General features: G+C 38.2%; 1 protein-coding gene across 1 annotated transcript in view; it reads left to right on the top strand.

Annotated features, from left to right (window-relative positions):
- NEGR1 (neuronal growth regulator 1) overlaps nucleotides 1-23919 on the top strand; it is a 663072-nt gene that overhangs the window by 67220 nt on the left and 571933 nt on the right. The gene's annotated exons all lie outside the window — the stretch shown is intronic.

Here is a 23919-nt window from a genome sequence, read left to right as displayed (position 1 = left end):
AGCACAATGAATGTTCTGGACTTCATATTCTTCTCAAAGTTATCCATAGCTTTTATGTACGGTCCACAGAGCCAAATGTGTTGGCAAATACATTTCTTGCTGGTATTCTCTGCTTTCAGCCATGATCCATCTGCCATTAGCAACAATATCCTTTGTTCCTGGTCAACTTCTGAATCTGGCCATAAACCAGGGGCAGCTTCCTGTCAACCAATGTTGAATGATCTTCAGCAATATTTTACTTCCACGTGATATCAATGATATTGTTCTATAATGTGTGCATGCTCTTGGGTCACCTTCCTTTGGAATGGGTACAAATATGTATCTCTTCCTGTCAGTTGGACGGTGGTTGTCCCCCTGATTTCCTGCCATAGATTAGGGAGCAGATTACCAGTATGTTTTCTCTCACGGAGCAGCTCATGAGTTCCAACCAAATAGCTTTGACTTAGTAGCCAAGGGTTAATCCACTGTGTTAGCCAGACTCCTCTGCTTCACACATAAAGTTGCTAATTTATTAGTATTAAAACATGCACTGAAGATTTTTCTCCTTGAAACCTGGGGGTGTCTTGAAATATGAGGCTTTAAATATCTTCCCATTTTGAACATAAAGTGATATTTTTCTAAAAGTATTACTGGAAAGTAAATGGATATTAAATGATTAGATAGCTTGGTAATATTGAAATATTTCAAGTTGAGTAATGCTAAGGTTAACATATTTGGCTGCTATTAGAAGGTACTTCTTCCTTTAAAATTCATATAAATGATTAAATTTCTGTAGCAAATATTGGAAAGATCTTCACACTGAGGTATGTATCAGTAAGTACATTTAATGTTTCTAAATTGAGCTGTCAAGAAAGGAAAGAGGGAATTTTTGTATGGTTTTATCCTTAATTGTCTCTAGATAGATTTTTCAATTCGCAAGAAAAAAATAAATTTTACTTAATGCTCTATTTGAACATAGGTGAAAGAAAATTATGTAGATTAAGGAAATGTTGTGAATGCTATGTTAAATCATGGGATTTCTAAGATTTTTGGATGTTTTAATGAAAGACGATGCAGAGAGTTATGCTACAATATTTTGCACAGACAAGGAAGACATATAACTTTTGGGCAACCTAGAATTTTTGCCAAGATGTTTAGTTCTTAATAACTCATAAGCAGAAAGGGGAGTATAATATAATTGCCTTTGTACATTTAGTCAGTTCCCCATATGTTATCAGTAGAAGAAGCATCAAGAAAATGTGCATGTTCATAAATAAAGAAGGGCTTCAAAAAGTTTATGGGAAGTTGGAATTATAAAATAATGATATTTTCTATGAACTCTTTGAAGCTGGCTTTCATTTCTTTGGTGTATTGTTCTCTGTAAAACTAACTGGGCTTGCGTCAACTTGTTGGTGTTATTTCCCTGGTGGAGGGAATATTCTTATTTTATCTACTCTACCCATGTTTCTGTAATGCCCCCAAAATTGAAATAGCCCCTCCCACACCCTACCCATTCCCACTCCCACTATTGTCTATTTTGCTATAGTTGTCCAGCTGTAAAATATCTAAGATCACCCCCATTAAGGGAGCTGGTCCTTAGAGGTGGGCCTTTTGAGCAGAATGTTGTGTCTCAGAATAGGGGCATTCTGTGGTGTCCAATAAACTCTGGGTTTTTTTCCCCATTCTCTTATAAGAGTAATATGTGTTTATTTGAGGAAGTATAAATAATAAATTTATAGCCATAGACAACTCTACTCATTTGATTTTACACTTTCAGAGCCAAGTTTTCATTGTTTCTGATATTGTGTGTGTATACATATAACAGAAACAACATTTTTATTCGTGGGTGCCAGGGGAGAGAGGAGGGGAAAGTTAAAGTTATTGCTAAATAAGTATTGAGCTTCCATTGCAGCTGCCATCCAGTTGATTCCAATTTATGGAAATCCCATGCCTGTGAGCGTAAAATTTGAGCTTCTAAGACTGAGTTTTCATGTGGCTGATTTCTCCAAAGTAGTCCCTTCTTTGTCCTATTATTGTTTTGAATGCTCTTTCATTCTTTGGTCACCTCACCCACCCCAGCCACCAATATAAATAAACCTTACCTTCTATAATCCTTGTTGTCTGAGTTGTGTATGTTGCTTACATCTTCGCCATGACTGCTGTGTTATAGCATCTCTTACTTGAAATGCAGTGAGATTCTTTCTGCATTAGAGGCACCCTTCCAGGGACTGTCTTCTCATTCAAAACTTGCCTCATAAGACAGGTTCCCTGAATATTATGTGGAAGAGGTATGATTTTTCTCATTCAGCCACTTTTCTTCTCTATTATTTACTTTAGTTTATATGCTTACCCCAATTGCAATAATGTGGAACCAGGCCTTAAACAACTTCACTTGTTTACCACTGAAACAGAGGCTCAGGGAGACAAGCATTTACCAATCCTCAAATCTATCAACTTAACACAAACTAGAGTACTCATCCCCTTCGAATTGCCTCTCGAAATAATGTTCCGATGTGTTTAGTACTAGCGATGAATGAATAATTATCTGTACACTATATAGACAACAAACCTATAAAATATCCTCATTTTAATTTGTGTCATGTCCTTTGATGGTCTTAGTCGTTGCTGTCTGTGCACTATTTTTCTGAAATAACTTTAAAGTTTAGAATTCATCCCATGCTAAGTGAACTTGTGATGTTTCTTAGAGTTATCCTAGAACCCTAGAATCAGGACAATAGAACTGCATTGCACTTGTTTAAATAAAAGTTCCCTATAACATATAGCAACACTTCCTTGGTGTTTTTAATAACCAGTATGTCTTTCAGAAGCTTAATCATGCCCCTACCCCTTCCCGCTCAGAGAAGCCATGGGGCCTGATGAGCATCATTCGTTTAACAGCTTGAGGACCAACCGTAGATAATGCTGTCTGCAGAAGGAAGAAGATTACATAGGCCATGACCAACTAAGCAACTATCCGACAGCACCTCTTTGCTTGCTGGGTAAACAGCACCTCTGGTTGCAATAAAATCAAGAAAATAATACAAAATGGCAGGCGCCCATTCCTTCCTTCCCCTGCTTGTTCTGTCTTGGGTAGCAAAACAACAGAGGGACAGGGCAGAGGTGGAAAGCTGTTTCCAGAGGAATTTATTAGTAGCTGGGTCTAAGGTTAGACCCCTCATTAACATTTTGGTTTTTGGTGTTTTGAGTAGTTAAATATTCACTCAAAATAACGGCCATTGGGTTGATTTTAATTCCAAGCATCCCTAGAGGACAGAGTAGAACTGTTCCTGTCTGGGGGACTTTCTACTCTTTTTTGGAAAAATCCCATCTTCAGTCAGCAGAGTAGCTGGTAGTTTTGAACTGCTGACATGGTGGTTAGCAATCTAATGTGTAACATGCCATGACTGCCAGGCTCCTCAGAAGTTAAATGCAATGTTCTAAATTACAGGACTTTACCACATCTGTAGGGTGTAAAACCAGGACTCGAGCATGAACTTGTCCACTTCACGGTGATGTCTGCATGAGTGAATGAAGTGTGAATTTAAATCCAAACTGGCATTGTTTACCGGGACCGCATCTTTGTAATATGCATGAATACTTCTGTACTAAGAGCCTCCCTACTCAAATTAGCTTGAAATCACCTTCCCCTGTTATATGTGAAAGTATAAATTGGTTACAAAAGGATGTTCTAGAATGATCAGAAGTCCATCTTTTGAAGGAGAATTGGGATTGTTTTGCAACCAAATTATTAGTTTAACAAACATTCATTATTATTAACTGAGGATTCGGTTGGTTTCCAAATAATTAAAACACATAAACACAGCAAAGAGGGAGATGATAAATTGAACTAAGTATTCATTTTTCTCAAAACTCATCAGAGAATGGTATCTACTTGATTGCTATTTTTGAAATGCAGCAGATGTATTCCTTTTTGTCTTTGTGATTTATTAAAAACATATTTAATATAGAAAAGATATATTTGCTGTAGTGGCCACAGTTTTCACTCGGGAATCAGCATCTACAGAACACTCACTGACATGCAATGAAATTAAATGAATCCCCAATTTATCAACCGTTGACTGGCTTCTAATTGAAAACACATGGACCTGTAGGATGGCAATACTGAAGAAGCTGGCTTGACAGCCTGTTTTAATGAAAACAAATTCCAATTCTCAACGTTTTTCAGAGATGACTCATTATGAAGATTAAAATGGGAGGATAAAATAATGGGGGGAATCAATAGCCATGAAGTAGAAGAATCAATGTTTGCTTATGACTATGAAAGACTTGCTCTTTATCATAGAATAACTTACACGAGTGGAAGAAGTGATCATGTCAAAGCGTGAATACACAATTTCAAAGAGCAGCCTGAGGAGACAACAGCCAGCTATTACAATAAAGTGTGCAAAGACCTAGAATTAGAAATCCCCACGAGAACATGCTCGGCATTTCTGAAACTACCAGTTCAATCTTCCAGCTGTATTATTGAAAGGTTATTTGGAAATATATTGAATGCTGCAGGAAGCATCGAAAGGAAGATGCAAAGGATACAGCGTCACTGTACCAAAAAGAACAGGTGGACGTTCCACCACTTCAGGAGGTAGTGTATGAGCAGGAACCCATCAAGGATGAAATTCATGTTGCAAAAGAAAGGATGCAGGAATTGATGGGTGACAAATTGAAGAGTTTCAACAAGCTGATGATATGTTGGAAATACTCAATTTATCCATGCTGAGAAATTTAAAAGACAGCTACTTGGTCAACCGACCAAAAGAGACTTAGATGTGTACCCATTCAAAAAAAAGGATAACTAACCTGAATGCTCAAATTATAAACCGGTATCATTGGCATCACATGTAGGCAATATTTTGTTGAAGCTGATCGAGTAATGGGTGGAGCAGTACATTGGCAGGGTGCTGCCAGAGGTTCTGGCCAGATTCAGAAGAGGAATTTGAAAAAGAGAGTCATTGCTGATATCAGCTGAATCTTGACTCAAAGCAGGTAATAACAGAAATATATTTACATATGTTGTACTGATTATCACATTAAACCGTTGATAACCTTGAGAAGAACAGCATTCCGGAACCCTTCGGTGTGCTCATTTGGAGTTTGTACACGGATAAAAAGGCAATTGTGTGACTGGAACAATGAAATATTGCATAGTTCAAAGGCGAGAAATGTGCTCTATCCTCTCACCATATGTATTCAATCTCTGTGCTGAGCAAATAAAGAGAATATGGTTTATGAAGAAGAAGCTGAACAAGGATGTGGCATCGGTTTGGAGGAAGACTTATTAATACGCCGCAATGTTCAGATGACACAATCATGTGTGCTGAAAATGAGGAGAACTTGAAATACTTGCCAATAAAGAATTGTGGCCTCAGTACATCTCAATGTAAAAGAGGACCAAAATCCTCACAGATAGACCAGTAGGTAACATCATGATAAACAGAGAAAAGAATTATGTTTTCCAAAATTTTATCTTTCTTAAATGTACATTCAGTGCTCATAGAAACAGCAGTGAAGACATTTTGCATTAGGTGGATCTGCTGCACGCGACCTCTTCCAGATGGACGTCTTCGAAAGCAAGGATTTTACTTTGAGGTCTAATTTGGGCCTGACACAGTCATGGAATTTTCAATGGCCTTCTATGCAGATGAAAGTCAGACGATGACTAGAGAAGATTGAAGAGGACTGGATGCATTTGTCATGTGCTGTTGGAGAAAAACAATGAAAGCATCGTGGTCTGCTAAAAAGGTCTAACCGATCTGAGATGTGAGGCCAGAGTGCTTCTTAGAGGCAAGGATGGCAAGAATTGGTCTTACATACTTTGGGCAGTTTCTGAGGAGACACAGGTCCCTGAAGAAAAACATGTTTGATAAAGATAGAGAGGGAGGAGAGGACAGATTGACACTCTGGCTGCAGCAATGGGCTCAAAAGCAAATAGTTGTTCAGATGGCACAGGACAGGGCAGTGTTTCATTTTGCTGTACATACAGCTTCTATGGGTGAGACCCAACTCGATAACACCTAACAGCAACATGACGAAGTCCTGCCAGCTAAGTGGTAAAAGAAGACAGAGACCTAGAAACCTAACTCAATAGGAAGAAAAAATAAGAAGTTAGTAGTTGTAGAGAGCAAAGACAATAAATACCAGAAGCATTATTTGTTGTCTAGCTATAAGAATGAATTTTTATACTTCCTACCTCGCACATTCCTCCTGCATAGTGTTCAATTCCTCTATTTGCAGTCACTAATGATAATATATTTTCATAATGCTTTGAGATCCTTAGATAGAAGGTACTGTCTAAGTGCAAATTAATGTCATCTAAAAGCTGTCTTAATAACTTCATAAGCAATAGTGGCTTCCAATTTAAGTTTAAATAGGTGTAAATCATTTCACATGAAGAACCAAGTGAATTAATTGCAGTAGAGTAGTTCAGCATGCACCAAAGCCTATTAGGATACTTGAGCACAGCTGCGACTCAGAGGATAAACTAGATTAGAATACGGTTTGCAGAAAATAGCAAATCGAAGCACTCTTTGAGGCAATTAACAAAATCAGAGTATCCTTTGAAGCAAATAAGCATGAAAAATGCCTTTCTTACTCTGAGTTTTCCAAATGCCTAATTCTGCTGCTGTCTTGAGTGTCTTGGATTATGTTCAAAACTCAACTAACAGAGTTTCTGACATACAGATGAGATTTTGTTTTGATGTGAACTATTCAACCACAGCTAAATGCGCATTTCCAACCACAGCAATGATGAATGTGAACTATTACAGTAACGCCCACTGCAGCTTGACTCCTTGGTGGCATTTCCCATCTTATTTCACTTTTATCTTTCCATTGACTCGGGGGAGAAACAGGGTAAAACTATGAAAGTTTTTAAGAAAATGGTGTAAAGTATGATAGATTTGAATATCTATTTAGATTAAGGAGCCCCAGTGACCAGAGGCTAAAGGGTTTGACGAACAGCCGAGAAGCCTGGTCGTCATCTACTTTCACAGAGCTGCAGACTTGATTGGTCTATAAGGGCCAACATAGGGTTTTTCCTGCTCCTGTGGTCCAATTGTTGTAGCTGCCAAGTGCTCTATTGCCCTCTCCTGTAGTCTCATTGTTCTCAATCGTGATATAGTTTAGCTATTTTAAGTATACAAAGTGTTCTTATATAACTAATTTTAATTGCATTTAACTATCATTGGATTTAGTAGTATGTGCCTATACATCTGTATCTGCATATCCTTTAAAAGGAACATATTAATTAATATGTTGTTGATGTTGTTAGATGCGATCTAGTAGATCCTGACCCATAGCAAGACTATGCACAACACAGAAAACACTGACCCGTCCTGAGCCATCCTCACAGTTGTTCCCTTGCCTGACCTCGTTGCCGCAACCATTGCTGAAACCCCTTCTTGGAAGGTCTTCCTCTTTTACACTCTGTCTGCTTTCCCAAGCCTGATGTCCTTTTTCAGAGACTTGTCTCTCCTGGCAATCGGCACAAAGTAGGTCAGATCAAGGCTTGCTATCCGTGCTTCTATGCTCCCAGGAAAGAGCAACTTGACCTTTAAGCAGGCCACGGTATTTTCAATATCGTTCGCTAGCACCACAATTCAATGCATCAATTCATCTTTTTTCATCCATATTCAAAGTTAAACTTTCACAGACATATCAGACAGTTGAACATATCATGGCCTGGGTCAGGCACACCTTAGTCTTTAAAGTACCATCGTCGCTATGCAATCCTCCTGCAGAGTTACCTAATGCAACTACTCTTTTGATCCCTTGACTGTTTCTTCCATGAGTACTGAGTGCGGATCAAACAAGACAATTGTGTTAGTCTGGATAGATTAGAGAAGCAAATCTGAGCACACATATATGTGTATAAGAAAGAGATTTATGTACAAGAGAAATTGAACATTGAGAAAATATCCAGCCTAGTCCAGATTAAGTCCATATATCTGATATTACCCCATATGTCCAATACCGATCTATAAAGTCTTCTTTAGATCCACATGCAATGACGCTGAATGCAGAAGATCACAAGTCAGTGGGTAGAAAGTCTTTGGATCCAGTGGCATTGGAAACATCTCAGCGCTGGCAGGGGTCTCTGCATGACTTCTCTAGCACCAAGGGCTGCATCAGGGTGGGTCCATGTGTCTTGTCAGCTTCTATGTATCCCAGGGTATTAACAGAGAGTCTCCCACCTCCAAGGAGGAAATACCGAATTCCCAGAATCTTTGGGGGAGAAGGCTTTCCCCACAGAGAAGGCTCATAGGCTATGACCTGATTGACAGGCTAGACTCCATCACTACATGCTTAATCCGTAAATTAACAATTATATAACTACCACAACAATCTTTGACAACTTCAAACTTTTCTCTACTTTTCATGATGTTATCTCTTGGTCCAGTATTAAGGATTTTGGTCTTTTTTACTGAGGACTACCACCCTTGACTTTCATCAGCAAGTGCTTCAAGTCTTTCTTATTTTCAGCAAACAAGGTTGTGTCAACTGCATATCTCAGGTTGTTAATAAGCCTTCCTTCACTCCTGATGCCACGTCCTTCTTCATATAAACCATGCATGTTTGATTTGGTCAGCATACAGATTGAATGATATGGTGAGAGAACACAACCCCAACACTGTTCCTCGTTTTAAATTATGTAGTATTCCCGTGCTCTAGTCACATACTGCCTCTTGATCCATGTCAAATTCCGAATGAACATAGAAAGGGTTCTTCTCAAGGTTATCCATAATTTCCACATAGTCGACTGCCTGGGCACAGTCAATTGAACACAAGTAAACCTATTTCTGTGATTCTCTCATTTGAGCCCAAATCTGTCTGATGTCAGCAATGATGCTCCTTGTTTTCCTTCCTTTCCTAACTCTGGCCTGAAGCGCGGACACCTGCAGTTCCATGCCACAACCACTGTTGAAAGATCTTCAGCGAGAATGGACTTGCATGTGATCCCATGATATGGTTTTATGGTTTGAGAGTTCTGCTGGATCACCTTTCTTTGGAATGGGCACAAGTATGGATCCCTCCATGTGAGTTGGCCAAGGAACTGTCTTCCATATTCCCGGGCATAAGTTTTTGCGTGCATCATCAGCTTGTTGAAGCATTTCGCTTGGTATTCTATCAACGTTTGGAGCCTTGCTTTTGGCTAATGCTTTCTTATACATTAATTAATCAGTTGAATGTCACATAATATGTGAGTTGTAGATCAGGGACTTAAACCTAGATCTGTGTTCATGATCCTCTTTACTAATCTATGCAACGATAAAATCTCTCTTTAAAATGTTGTAGTTAGTTTTTCTCATCAACAAACAATTTAGCTACTCTAATGACAGTGTTACTCAAACTCATTCTCGGTCTAATTTACACTCAGCAACTGCCACAATTGAGAAGTTACATGAAAATATCTGGTTATGTGTTGGGCTGAGACCACATAGTTTGAAACCACCAGCAGCTCCTTGGGAGAGAGATTGGGCTTTCTATTCTCTTTAAAAGTTACAGGCTTGGAAAGCCACAGGGCTGTCATTATGAGTCAGTATTGACTCAATGATAGTGAGTTTTTATTGTTGCTTTTTAACTTTGATTAGACTTTCCAAAATGATGAGGTCACCCACTTCTGAAACCACCCCTTATGGCTGCGCCTTTTCATGTTTTCTTATAATATGCCACCTACTTTAATAAGCCTAGATAAGTGGCACTTAAAATATCCTCTGTTCTCCCCAATTACTGAAACATCAATGAAAAAAATATTAGAGTTCTTGCTACTCTTGACACAATATTTAGAAATATGTCTAGAATAGACGAGACCTATTATATTGCTCTTCCACTTAAAGCAAGGTGTTCTGGTGGTGCAGTGGTCAAAGCCTGGTCACTTGGAAGGTGGGTGGTTGTAACATAGCAGCTACCCTGTAGTAGAAACACATGGCAGTAGCACGTGGCACTATGCTTCCCTAAGGATTGGCAGCCTTGGAGTCTCTGGAGGGCAGGCATACTCTGCCTTACAGGGTTGCAGGGAGTCGGAAAGGACTTGGTAACATGAGTTTGGTTTCTGAGTTTTCAACTGTATGCAACCCTGTCCTAGAGTTTAACTTCTATTAGACTTGCTCTCACAGCTCTCTTGTCCCCGGGTATTCACATGAAAGCTGATATCCTTATAAACAAGATCTTCCAGGCTTCGGGGTAAATTTTCAAAACCGTGCTTAGACAGGGCACATACAAAATCTGTTCGTTTATTGCATTTTGGGTGCATGTTTCCTCTGCAATGTTTTGAGCATTCACCCCTTCAGGTTAGCACATTCATTAAAAAACATCTCATGAGTGTGATAGGAACTCAAATTTGAGCACACAGATTTGAATGAATAAAAAGGCACTTACAGAGCCAGATAATAGTCATATTCATAGGTCTGTGATTTTTCAACCTAGCTCTAGGCCAGCATAATTTCACACAGTGTAACAGAATGCATAGTAAAATTATTACCTAATCTTTAAGATATTACACTAACAAATTTTGGCATTAAAAATATGGGACGGCAATACTTAACTGCTTCCCCCACCAAAGCTTTAATCATGGTACAAATAATGTATGAATTTAATTTAGAACAGATTTTTAAAATATCTTCAACCAATTTCTAAAATTTAAAATGCTTTTCTTAACCCAAGGGCGCTTTTTTTCAAACTAATAATTGCTCTTTCATAAAGGTCCAGAGGAGAACCTGTTGAACATTACTTTAGCTATTAATTATATAGCACTCCATGTAATTATGCATTTGCTATTTTAATTTCTTCTATTAAACTTTAAGCTTGTAATGCTGTAGTCTTTTGTAGGTGCTTGTCGGTATCTCATTCCTCTGTCTGAAAGACACTTTAAAGCAACTGATGTGTTTTACAGTGCTAATGCATTAACAATGCTCAGGTGATGACACAACCTTCGTGGAAATGATCTGAATATGTTTGAAAAGTTCTAAAATATATATTAGTAATACTGCCATGTGTCCAATATTGTCAGAAAAGTGCAAATATTTTCTACATCATTAAGTGGAAGTGAGAGAAATGGATACCACAATATTTATTCTGCTAACAAAGACCTTGTTATGACCTGATTATGGTCTCCAAATATATGATCTGACTATTAGCTCCATATATATTTTATCCTGTGCTTTAATCTTTGTCTATGTTAATATGATCCAGCAAAAATTTATTTATTTTCTTTCTCTTGTTTTGTCCATAATAATCTATTGCCTGAAAAATAAAAAGCCACACATAGCACTATCACTATTATGTAAAAATAACTATTATATTAAATGTGAGACTAGTGGTATTTCTGCTATGGATTCTCTTCCAGAATTTTGGTAAGATTACATCTCCTTGCAGACTTTATGTTTCTGTAAGAATTACTTTGAAACATGTAGCTATATTGTTTCATTTTTTGCATTTCACAATTATTCACTTCTTTTCCTCAGGTTGGCAGAGTTTTAATTTGTGAGTTGATATTACTCTATTTATCACTATTTAGCATTTTATACTGTATAATTGTGTCAAAAAGCTGTATCAATTGACTTTACTAACTATTTTACTAAATTTTGCCTAGAATTTATTCCTCTCAAATATTCATTCGTTCACCAAAGGTTTACTAAATAGTTACTATGATCCAGAAACTCTGTTGAGTACTAAATGTTAACTTGTAAGGAAGTAGAAAGGTTCTACCCTTCCTTACAGAAACGAACCACTGGTAATGAATGCGGGTGAGCAAATAGGAGTTGCGGTGTGGCGTACCGATAGGAAAGTGTGCTGAAGAACACACAGGGGTCATTCCTAACTAGAATGTTGACGATGAAGGAATACTCCTGGGAGAAACTGATGTCAGTGCTCAATTGATGTGCATGCTAGAACAATGCAACCACGGACCAAGCACGGGGTAACTGTGAGGATGACACAGGCTGCTCAGTGTCTCCCGCTGTTCGGCCCAGAGGAGCTATAGTCTGAAGTAACTAGATGACATTTACCACCAACCACCACCACACCTGGAGACTGAGTAGGAATGATGCAGATAAGAGGTGTGCATGTGTGTGTTTGTATGGTAATGAGGGGAGGATGAAGCAGAGGCAGAGAGGAAAGGAGGGAGAGGGAGAAATATTCATTGCAAAATGAAAGTAGGCTTTTGAGGAAGGATCTGAAATACATTTCAGAAACAGAAATATTGTGGTAGTGAAAGTTACTAATATGGTTTTTGATCCAATGTCACTTTCATACATGAAGAATCAATGCCCCACCATCCCTTTCATTTACTATTTTTCCAGTCACTGTTATCTCTGCTGGCAGTCACACTTGAAGCATATAGTTTCATCAACATCTTCCCCCATCCTGTCTTCCCCAGACCCACCAGAAAAAGAGTAAAATTATGCATTGGGGACCCTCAACTGGTCTATTTATTTTGAGACAAACTATACCAATACAGCTGATGTATTTTTCTGCAGTCTTGATGGATGTCTGACTCTACAATGAATTTTGCCTATGGATGAAGATACATAGTTGCAATTTGAGTTGAGTTTCTTCAGTACAGAGAGCATGCTGTGTCCTCAGAGTACTGGGTATATTATTGTTCTTGGTGTCATCGAGTCAATTCTGACTCATAAAGAACCTATGTACAACAGAACAAGGCACTATCCTGTCCTGTCCTCACAATTGTTCTTATATTTGATACTATGATTGTATTCAACCCAACTTGCTGAGATTCTACTGGAATAAGAGGGATGGGTAATTTAGAAGTGGGCTATCTAAAACAGGGAGTTACAAAGGCATGAAGTAACTCTTTATAGGCTTTCATGGGTGCATTTAGTCTCAAATAAGTAGAACAAGGGAGCTTACTCAAAATAGTTTCCCTCTTTTCCTGATAGATCTGGTAAAGTTAGGGGAACTAAGCTCTTAATGGAATTATATGATTCGGGTGTGATTGTCAAGAGTTAATGGGGACTGTAAAAATAGCAATTGTAGAACTATGTAACTGAAATGGATAAGTTAATTCTTAATATGTAAAAAGAGATGCAAAACTTTTAATGGGCAAAAAGCAACTCAATATAACTAAAGTAATATTGGAAAATATTGATAACATTGTATGGCAATGTAAGTGAATTTTCTATGAAACTAATGAAATTCAATTTTAACACCCTTTGTACAAGCAGCAGTCAGGAAATCAAATCTTCTGCACAAAACCTCTTTAAATCATTGAAGAGAAAGAATGTAATTAATTATTTCCTAAAAGAAACTCTGTCAGTAATGTGGTTGTTAGGTACCATCAAGCCAGTTCCTATCCATAGCGACCTCATAGACAACAGAATAAAACACTTACCTGGTCCTGAGACATCCTCACAAGTGTTGCTTGAGCACAGTGTTACAGCCACTGGGTCAACCCATCTCTTTGAGGGCCTACCTCCTTTTTGCTGCCTCTATACTTTATCAAGCATGATGTCCTTCCCCAGGAACTGGTCTCTCCTGACAACATGTCCAAAGCATAAGACCAACTCTGGCCATCCTTATCTCTGAGGGACATTCTGACTGTCCTTCTTCCAAAACATATTTATTTGTTATTTCCAAGTCCAGGATACTTTCAATATCATTTTACAACACTATAATTCAAATACATCCATTCTGTTGGTCTTCCTTATTCAATGTCCAATGTTCACATGCATATTAACTTGAAAATGCCATGAACCCAGCATTAATCTTTAAAGTAAATTCCATGTTCTCACCTCTCTAAAGAGCAGATTTATTCAATGCAACAGAACCTTTGATGACTGCTGCTTCCAAGAGCATTGATTGTTATGATATCATTGGTTCAGTTGTGAAGATTTACACATCTCTTCTAGTCTGTTGGCCAAGTTTCTATCTTTCAAATTTCTTGGCCTAGGTCAGTGAGTGTTTCCAGTATATCATCAGCTTATTGAAACATTTCGGTGAGTATTCCGTCAATTCCTAGAGCCTTGTGTTCAGCTAATCCTTTCAATTCAGGTGAACTTCTTCCTTCAACACCATTGGTTCTTCCTTCAGCACAATTGGATCATGCTACCTCCTGAAATTGTTGATTGTCCACCTGTTCTCTTTGGTACAGTGACAAGGCATTATTTCCATCTTCTTTTGATCCCTCCTAAACCTATCAATATTTTGTCCAAAAAACATTTCAAGATGGTAACTTGAGGCTTGCATTTTTATTGCGTTCTTTCAGTTTCAGATTTGCCTTGTGTTCTTTTTGTTTTTCTAATTATAGGTCTTTATACATTTCCTTATAATATTCTACTTTGCTATCTTAAGATGCCCTTTGAAATTTTCTGTTCATTTATTTAACATCCTCATTTCTTCCATTTACCATAGTGAATCTATAGTCAAAAGGAGGTTTAAGTGTCCCTTATGACAACAGCTTTGATATATTCTTGATTTTCTTGTCGTTTTAATTACCTCTATTTTCTTTATGAATGATGTTCTGAATGTTTCCCAACAGCTCAATAGGTGTTTTTCATTAGTGTTTAATGCAGAAAATATGTTTTTGAGATGCTCCCACAATTCAGGTGGGATATACTTGTGTTATTCTGGGTTGACTAGAGAAACAAATTCGTAGACACTCGTGTAATGATACATTAAGAAAACATCCCAGCCCCGTTGAGATTAAGTCCATTAATCTGATATTAACCCAAATGTCCAATACCAATCTATAAAGTCTGCTTCAGACTCACAAACCACATGCAATGATCCCAAATGTAGAAGATTACAGGCCAGTGGGTGGGAACTCTTGTGGATCCAGTGGCTATGTAAGCATCTCAGTGTTGGCAGGGTTCTCTACATGGCTCTCCAGCTCAGGTCATTACCCTTTCACCTGTCTCCTCCTTTTAGTTATTAGGATATTAGTAATATTTTTCAGTATTGCTAGAGTGGTGTTTTTGTACATGAGTGTCTCAAAGAGTAATCATTGTTCTAAAATTTTAGTGTCTATAAATAAATTTTGCCAATGAATATTCACTCTAATTTTGACATCATGATGATAGTTCATGGTGAGTGTCTTCCTTTCATTTCAAGCCTTCATTTTACTTTGTTGTTCTCAATAGGCAATCCCAAATTACTGAGATACATTATGGTGCTAATAAAGTTGAAAATCATTGTGTTTTTTTTTATTTTAGAAAAAATAAAACTATCCTTCAAAGCCAGGGTCATTTGTTTTCTCCTATATTATTTTTAACAATGTTGCTTTGGTCATTCTGTATTAATTAATCTGCATGTAAAATAATTATGTAACACTAAAATGGCAGAGAACATTGTTGGGGTCAAAAAACTCTTTTGTTATGACTTGATGGACATATTGAAGTGCTAATGCAACTTTAAATTTCAAGGGGCCATTAAAATGCCCACACCCAGTGAAATAAACCTTTCTTTTCCAGCATCCATGTATTTCTCCTTTCTTGATAATGTTTCCTTGGGTAGAAAATCTGCTTCTTGATGGAACAATCATTATGAGTGTCCTACCCTGACAATCTTGGTAAACTCACAGTCCTCGGAATCCCCAAAGAAAAAGCCAACTTTTATTTTATTTGACCAATTTTCAAATGTTAAAAAACAATGATCAAGTACTAGTTTAGTCTTTCTGTAATTCAAACAGTTGCTTTCATCATTCTTTTCATGGTATAGCAGTTAAAAAGTGTAGGTTAATTCTATCATCCTGTAGTTTAAACCCCTATGGGAAATGGATGGAGTTTCTGGGTGAAGCAAATGATTCTCTGAATCCACCCAGAGACACCTCAGAAGAAATAGCTCACATGCTGCTCATTGAGAAGAGTAGACTTACTCTGCCCCACCTGAAACCACTCTGAATTTAGATCAACTATAGAGCAGTTTTTCTTCTTCTTTAATATGGGGAAAATGCATGTTTCTTTTCAAAATCCCCATTTTTTAAGGCACAAGAAGATTGATGTCATTCATTTGTATCTTATTTGAACATCAAAAATAGCTCAATTTTACACTGTTACATTTGACATGGAATTAAATAGGAAATAAATATTTTCCTATTTTTCAGAGAAAGAAATTGCAGTCTAGAGAGGTTAAATGATTTACCAAATTCATAGTTTTAAAGGCCAAATGTTGACTCTGACATTAAATCCAGAGAATGGTTTATTTTATTACCATCCATCACATTTACTTATAATATATAATATAGTTATTAGAATATACTAGCTTTTCTCTCGTGCATATTAATTACTGACCATAAAATCAGCCACAAACTAAAGAAAAGTAATTTTGTCTTCTTGAGATGAATGTATACCTACTAGGAAGAACTATAGGAGTTAAGCTGTACAGAATATTTAAGGACCAAAAGAGTGGAAGAATTTTTTTTATGTGCTTTAACATCTCAGTCATTTTAATTAAAATGTACAAAAGTTTGTAGGGTCAGATATTTGTGTCATTATTTAAAGTACAGCTTCACTATTCACAACAGCTGTGGCCTTTTCTCATTTCTTGAATATTGAAATTTTAAAAGAATTAAATGGCTGGGAAAGTGTCTGCTCTTCATTATTATTTGATTAGCCTATTCTTACTGACATTATAATGGATGAATATGATATGTTATGGAACATCATGTCAAAAATAATTCCAACATTTTGAAGCCAAAATTTCTCTTGCTAATGGTCTACTTAGGAAATATTTTACTATCCTTATTGTCTTTTCTTTTTATTATTCAATTAAAGAGTTTTTTGTAATTAAAAATTATATACACTAAGAGCAACAACCGTTCTTTCTCTTCATTTCTTCACCTCAGTAATGGGAAGAAGTTTTATTTGCAGCCATTTGTACATGCTCGTGAAGTTAAAAAGGAAGATATGTCCAATCAGCATTAGAAAAATTAGGGTATACATTAAATGTTGTACTTTGAAATATCATTTTCTTTTTTTTTAGAATTAAAAAAAAAAGCCTGCTTCTAAAACTTTGTTAATTGGATCTCTGGTTCTGTTTCGCACCCAAATAAACCTTACACATCCATCCATCCATTGTGTCCAGTACATTTGTTGCCATCATCATTTTCTTTTTTTGAATGTTTTATTAAGGGCTCATACAACTCTTATCACAATCCATACATACATCAATTGTGTAAAGCACATCTGTACATTCTTTGCCCTCATCATTTTCAAAGCATTTACTCTCCACTTAAGCCCTTTGCATCAGGTCCTCTTTTTTTACCCTCCCTTCCCACTCCTCCATCCCTCATGAACCCTTGGTAATTTATAAATTATTATTTTGTCATATCTTTCCCTGTCCGACGTTTCCCTTCTCCCCCTTTTCTGTTGTTCATCCCCCAGGGAGGAGATAACATGTAGATCCTTGTATTTGGTTCCCTCTTTCCAACCCAGTCTTCTGCCACCCTCCTAAAAGGATCATCACTCATACCGCTGGTCCTGAAGGTATCAATCCGCCCTGGATTCCCTGTGCCTCCACCTCCTATCTGCACCAGTGTACATCCTCTGCTCTATCCAGACTTGCAAGGTAGAATTCAGATCATGATAGTGGGGGGAGGGAAGCATTTAGGAACTAGAGGAAAGCTGTATTCTTCATTGGTGCGACGTTGCACCCTGACTGACTCATCTCCTCCCCTAGACCCCTCTGCAAGGGGATCTCCAGTGGTCAACAATTGGGCTTTGGGTCTCTACTCTGCACTTCCCCCTTCATTCACTATGGTAAGATTTTTTTGTTGTTGTTGTTCTGATGATGCCTTATACTTGATCCCTTCAACACCCGTGATCACACAGACTGGTGTGCTTCTTACATGTGGACTCTGTTGCTTCTGAGCTAGATGGCAGCTTGTTTACCTTCAAGCCTTTAAGACCCCAGACACTATATCTTTTGATAGCCAGGCACCATCAGCTTTTTTCGCCACATTCACTTATGCACCCGTTTGTCCTCAGCGATCCCATCATGGAGGTGTGCACCCAATGATAAGGTTTTTTTGTCCTTTGATGCCTGATAACTGATCCCTTTGGAACCACGTAATCACACAGGCTGGTGTGTTCTTCCATGTGGGCTTTGTTGCTTCTGAGCTAGATGGCTGCTTGTTTATCTTCAAGCCTTTAAGACCCAAGATGTTATATCTTTTGATAGCCAGGCACCATCAGCTTTCTTCACCACATTTGCTTATTCACCAGCTTTGTCCTCAGCGGTTGTGTCAGGAGGGTGAGCATCATAGAATGCCAATTTAATAGAAGAAGTATTCTTGCATTGAGGGAGTGCTTGAGTGGAGGACCAATGAAAATAACACTTTCAACACAAAGGAGCACTAGAATATAATAGAACTATTCATATCAAAGATGGAGGTGTCTTTGTACAAGATGGGGAACAGAAATCGCTCAAGATTTTTTAAACCTGAAGAGGGTTTTAGAACTTCTTTAACAATTAAATAAGCACCTGATTCCCTGGATAAAACCTTCCTGCTGACTAACTGTTCACTGGTCCACATTTTAGTAACAAGGGCATCTAGTGAGTTTTCACAGAAGAGAAGTTCAAGGTCAGATCTGATTTGGGTGTGTGCATCACTTGGGAAATAGATAATGTGTGGAATAAGCGAATAGAGAGATAAGGAGCAGCGTTGAAGAAAGGTTCAAAATTTTTAGTGGTGGCCTCCTATTGTCCTGTTGGTTTACTCGCAGCAATATTCTGTGCCCCAGTGGATGAGATCTGAAAACTTTTCAATCTGTGCCTGGATCTCCAGCATATTAGTTACCCCACCTTTTTTTTTGTAAAATGTGGTTCAGTAAATAGTTAGTCAGCAGTCCCCTGGGACTTGAAGGAGATCCATTCCTAAACTTAATTCAAGTGTGAAGGTAAATTAGAACAGGTATATACCATTCTTATTAAGCCTTACTTTAGCATCAAAGGACAAGAAACGTTTACATTGTTTTACAAAAGCTGAATGTGCAGCAAATGAAAGTGATTGTAATGAAGCATATGCTTCCATTGTTTCACAGTGAGGATGAATTTATCTAACATTAAAGCACAGGCCAGCGTTGTCTCTCACTGTGAATTGGCCAGCCATTGTGAGTGCGAGCTGTTCCTAATTCAGACTGCTGTGTTGCTCTCATTCACATGCAATACACTGCATAACCTTCCCTTTTTTGACGTCTCCCTAAATCATAAACCCGACTGGATATGGTTTTGGTTTTATTTCATGTGATATTCAACCTGGTATATAAAGCTGTGTGTACCCAGAACTGTATATAACTAATAAATAAAAATATTTATGTCCTTCAGGAGAAGACTAAATCCTTTTTTTAATTTAATTGATCTATTTTATTTGTGCTTTTGGTGTTTTACTTATTGTGTGCTTTGTTGGAGGAAGGTTTTCATTTGGCTATTGTGGTTTCTGTTCTGTTTTCCACAGTGGCAATCGCTCCAGTCCAGTGTTGTCCTTTGCTTTGGAATTTTGTTTAATTTTGGTCAGAAGAAGGTGTTTTACAGGCTGTAGAGCACGTTTCTTGATAATTTAAAGAAATAAAAAGTTTCTTCTGCCACTTGTTCACCAACTAATCAGCAATCTTACTGCCATTAAGTCAATTCTGACTCATGGTGACCCAACAGGGCACACTAGAATGGCCCTTGTGGGTTTCGGAGACTGTAACTCTTTACAGGAGAGAAAGCCTCATCCTTCAGGGGAGTGGCTGCTACTTTTGAATGTTGGGCTTCTTTTTCTGATCTGGGTTAGTAGCTCAATGAGTCACCACAATACTAAGTGTCCTTCTGTAAAGCAATACAATCCCAAACACACACAGAGGCAATTCTATAGGGTTCCTATGGGGTCGCTCTGAGTCTGCATCAACTACAGGCAGTGAATAGATAGATCAGGGGGGAAAAAGCCTTTTATTTGCAAGTGCCTCACAGATCAATATATTTCCTTATTTACTTTTGGTAATCTTATAATTTCATGTGTAAATTGTTTATAGTTAAAACGATTAATTACACAAAAGTTGTTCTTAAGTTTAAACTGTAGCATTTGGAGGATATGAAATGGGAAAAGGGCCCAAACTTCTCTTTCAAAGAAAGTCAGTGACTGAGGACGACATGCGCAGATCCTCTCCAGAGTGACCAATGACACAACCACAGTAATTCAGTCCAGCAGCCCAGCCGGAGCTGGCAGTACTGTGGAACTTGTGGGACCTAGGTAGCCTTGCCTATTGTAAGTCCTTAGCAACCATATGGGCGATCTGTCAGTGCCTACTGTCCACTGTGATTGAAGGAGAACCATCCTTGAAGCGTGGGAAATATATAATATTACGTCAGAGAGACATGAGATAGAATTTGAGCTCTGCTATGTGTCATAGGCCAAGTAAAACTGATTTTTAGTTTTCTCATCAAAAAGACTTGAACAACAATAAAATCCTTAAATGATAAGAAATAAAAAATGTACATAAAAATAATTAGTACACAATAATGTCAATAAATGTTATAATACTGCCATATTTATAGTGGACATGCCTCTGTTCATGATGTATAATCATCACATGAAGTGGGAGAAAGCCATGGAAACGATTAGCTTGGAGTATTGATTTTAAAATCAATCTCCTTTGTTAACATAAAAATCATGTGTGGGAGCCGTAACAAAAGAAGAAACAGAACCAGAATCTTCTCTTTGTTTCAAGTATACATTTAAATAAAAATTGGGGGAATATTATTTACTCAGTATTGTGCTAGCAATTGAGGCTCTAATAGTGAAAAAGTTATGTCTCTCCTTTCAGGAGCACATAGATTAAGTCCAATGCATGACATTGTGTTTTATAAGGGACACAAATAGACTTGAGTGAAATGCCACTGATAAATTGGTAGGCCTATAAAGTATACCTCAAAATAAACTCCAAGATGGGTTTTTGTAATTACAGTCCAAATAGTTTTGCATAAAATACATTTGTGGAACTTGAGAGTGAGATAAGAAGGAGAAACTCAGGAAGCCTGATGGGAGTGAACGTAGGGGGTCAGATTAGACGGGGCGCTTGAGGACAGCTTTGTGATGAGAATTTAGAGCTAGGAATGTATGCTGTGAGCCAAGCACCCCTAAGTTCCACCTCGTTCCTGGCTGGGTATTTAATCTATTTGCTCAATTTCCTGATCTATTAAATCTGGTAGGAATATTATGGAAATTGGAGGAAGTAATTTTTCTAAATAACTATGAATGGCCTTATTATAGTAAATGTTTAAAAATCATTTGCTTATTCTTATTGGAATAATAAAGAGCTCAATACCATTAACTATACTGTTATTAGACAAATAAATAACATGATAAGACACACAGAAATCATTTCTCTAAAATATTGAAGTAGTTTTTATCTTTAATCTTAAATTAAATAGGTTATTTCTTTATTTTACCACCTCTATGTATGCAAAACCGGCTTAATGTTTTGGAAGAGAGGATGTGATGATAGAGATAGAGAAATAATGTCAGAGATATTTATCTATCTGCATGACTTCTGTATTCCTGGAGTAAAATCTGTTTCATTCATTTCACCACTGTTGAGTCAGATGTTTTAAATGGTTAATAAGAACAATGGAAACAGAAATAATTACTTACTAGCTTGAATTAATGTGACTGCATTATGCCTAATAATTGTAGTTTACTCATGTCTCCCTGTAATAATCCAAAATTAATTTCATTTTATGCTTGCAAATAATCAATTTATTTATAATGGTTAGCCACCTTTCTTAGCACAAGTCATTCCTTTCTCATTACTTACAGGATTGTGCTCATGAAGCCAAGCCTAGAGGTGTATACAAATCTACTACTGTTCTCGGTGTGGAAAGGTCAGAAAGGGAAGAAATTGAAATACAGACATCTGGATTTGGTGTCTGGAGATCAGATTCTAATTTCAGTTTTTTTGAAATCTATTCAGGCACTCCAATGTCTCCTAACCAAAAACCACATTCACTGCCATTGAGCCACTAATGACTCAATAGGACAGGGTAGAACTCTTCCTGTGGGATTCCAAGATTGTAACTCGTTATGGGAGTAGAAAGCCCCATCTTTCACAGAGGGGCTGGTGGTTTCAAACTGTCAATGTTGTGGATCCCAAGCCCAATGTGTAACCACTCCACTACCAGGGCTCCTCCAAAAACAGGAGAAAGGTATGGTCCTAAAAGAGAAAGGTACTGCCTTAGAACAAATGTCCATCCGCTATCTGAACTGTCCCAAAGAGTCGGTCAAGCCGTCTTCTAAGTGCTTTACATCTAGCCCTCACGATATGTCCAAGAAGGTATTGCTATTGATGTGGGGTGGGGTTGAGTAGTATGACAAAGAGCCTTCTCCATTGTCACAGTCATTGATGTATGAGTCCATTGTTGTAGCCAACCCACCTAACTGAAGATCTCTCTCATTTTCACGCACTGCCTACCAAGCAGGAACTGCCAAGGACAGGTAGTTCCTGAAAGCATATCCTCACTTCTAAACATGCACTGCGCCTGTGATAGGCTTGTTCTTTTTCTGGCAGTCCATGGTCTATTCAGTATTCTTCGTGGACACTTTAATTCAAATGCATCAATTCTGTGGTTTTCCTTATTCATTGTCCAAGTTTTGAATGCATATGGCATAGATGCAAATACCACCGTTTGGCCAGGTGCACCTTAGTCCTTAAAATGTCAATATTTTCCCCTTAACATGTTAAATAGACAGTGTGCAGCATATTTGCCCAGTGAAGTATATTGTCAGATTTCTTGACTGCTACTTCCATGAACATTGATTGTGGAGCTCAGATAAAAATGAAATCCTTCACAACTTCAATATCTTCTCTGTTGTCTTGCTGTTGTTTCCTGGCCTATTTATGAGGATGATTTTTCTTTCTATTGAAGTTTTACCAACACGAAAAGGTTGCAGTCTTTAGTCTTCTTCAGTTAAACAGTTGACTCCCATAATGACCACTGCTGCTTTCAGACTTACAAACTGCATAAACCAATGTAAGTGCAAACACAAGTTCACATGTGATCACATCAAGGCCTGAAAAGTGGAGTAAACTTGTTATTACTCAGCAATGTGCTAAGCAAGTCAAGGAAGGCCTGGTCACTTTCTGTAAACAAAGTGGAATCATCTGCATATTATAGATTGCTAATTTTCCTCCAGTCCTGATGACAATGGCATTTCTTCCTGTAACCTAGCTTCTCACATCATTTGACATACAGATTGACTAAGTATGGTGCAAATACACCGTCCTGAAGTATACCTTACTGGATTTTAAGCCACAAAGAATATCCTTTGCTATGACCAAACTATTGCCTCTTTGTACTTGTTATGATGCACAGAGATGGACAGGTTTGCATGATCAGTAAAAGGCAGGTCAGTATTTTCTGGTATTACCTGCTTTTAGCCAGGATCCTTCTGACAACAGCAATACTATCTCCTATTTATTTATTCATTTATTTATTTATTTAGGCGCTTTACTTGTCCATTAGCTTTCCCTCCATGAGAAGGGGGGCTCCAGACTGCACCTGCTCGGACTCCCACTCAATAAACCAGCTTTCTGTGGATGGACGCGCCTGAGTGTCAGCCCCGACGGGCACCTGTGCACACCTCGCAGGCGCCCCCCACGCTCCTTCTTTAACTGCTCAGCGTTCAGAGTGGGGAGGTGGTGGCGAGCTCCCTGGTGACAGGGCTGGTGGGACGGGGTGCTGAGGTCCCCAGAGCAGCCGTTGGGAAGCTGGCCGGACCCAAGGCCTTGAGATGGGCACACATGTGTAGGGAGGAGCCACCGTCAGCAGCTGAGGGACAGAAGCACAGACTGTTCTTGGGGTGAAGGCACTTGGAGAAGGGCCAGGATGGTGGTGGTAGGGTAACGGGGGGCGGGTCTGATCCTTCCCTCCACCAAGCCCCCTCTGGGCCACTCTCCCCAAAGACTTGCCCACCAGTTGGAAGGGAACAGGTGC

Source organism: Tenrec ecaudatus, chromosome 1, assembly GCF_050624435.1.
Source record: "Tenrec ecaudatus isolate mTenEca1 chromosome 1, mTenEca1.hap1, whole genome shotgun sequence".
Taxonomy (NCBI): Eukaryota; Metazoa; Chordata; class Mammalia; order Afrosoricida; family Tenrecidae; genus Tenrec; species Tenrec ecaudatus.
Note: the sequence above shows the minus strand (reverse complement) of the source record. Positions and strands in the feature narration are given on the sequence as shown.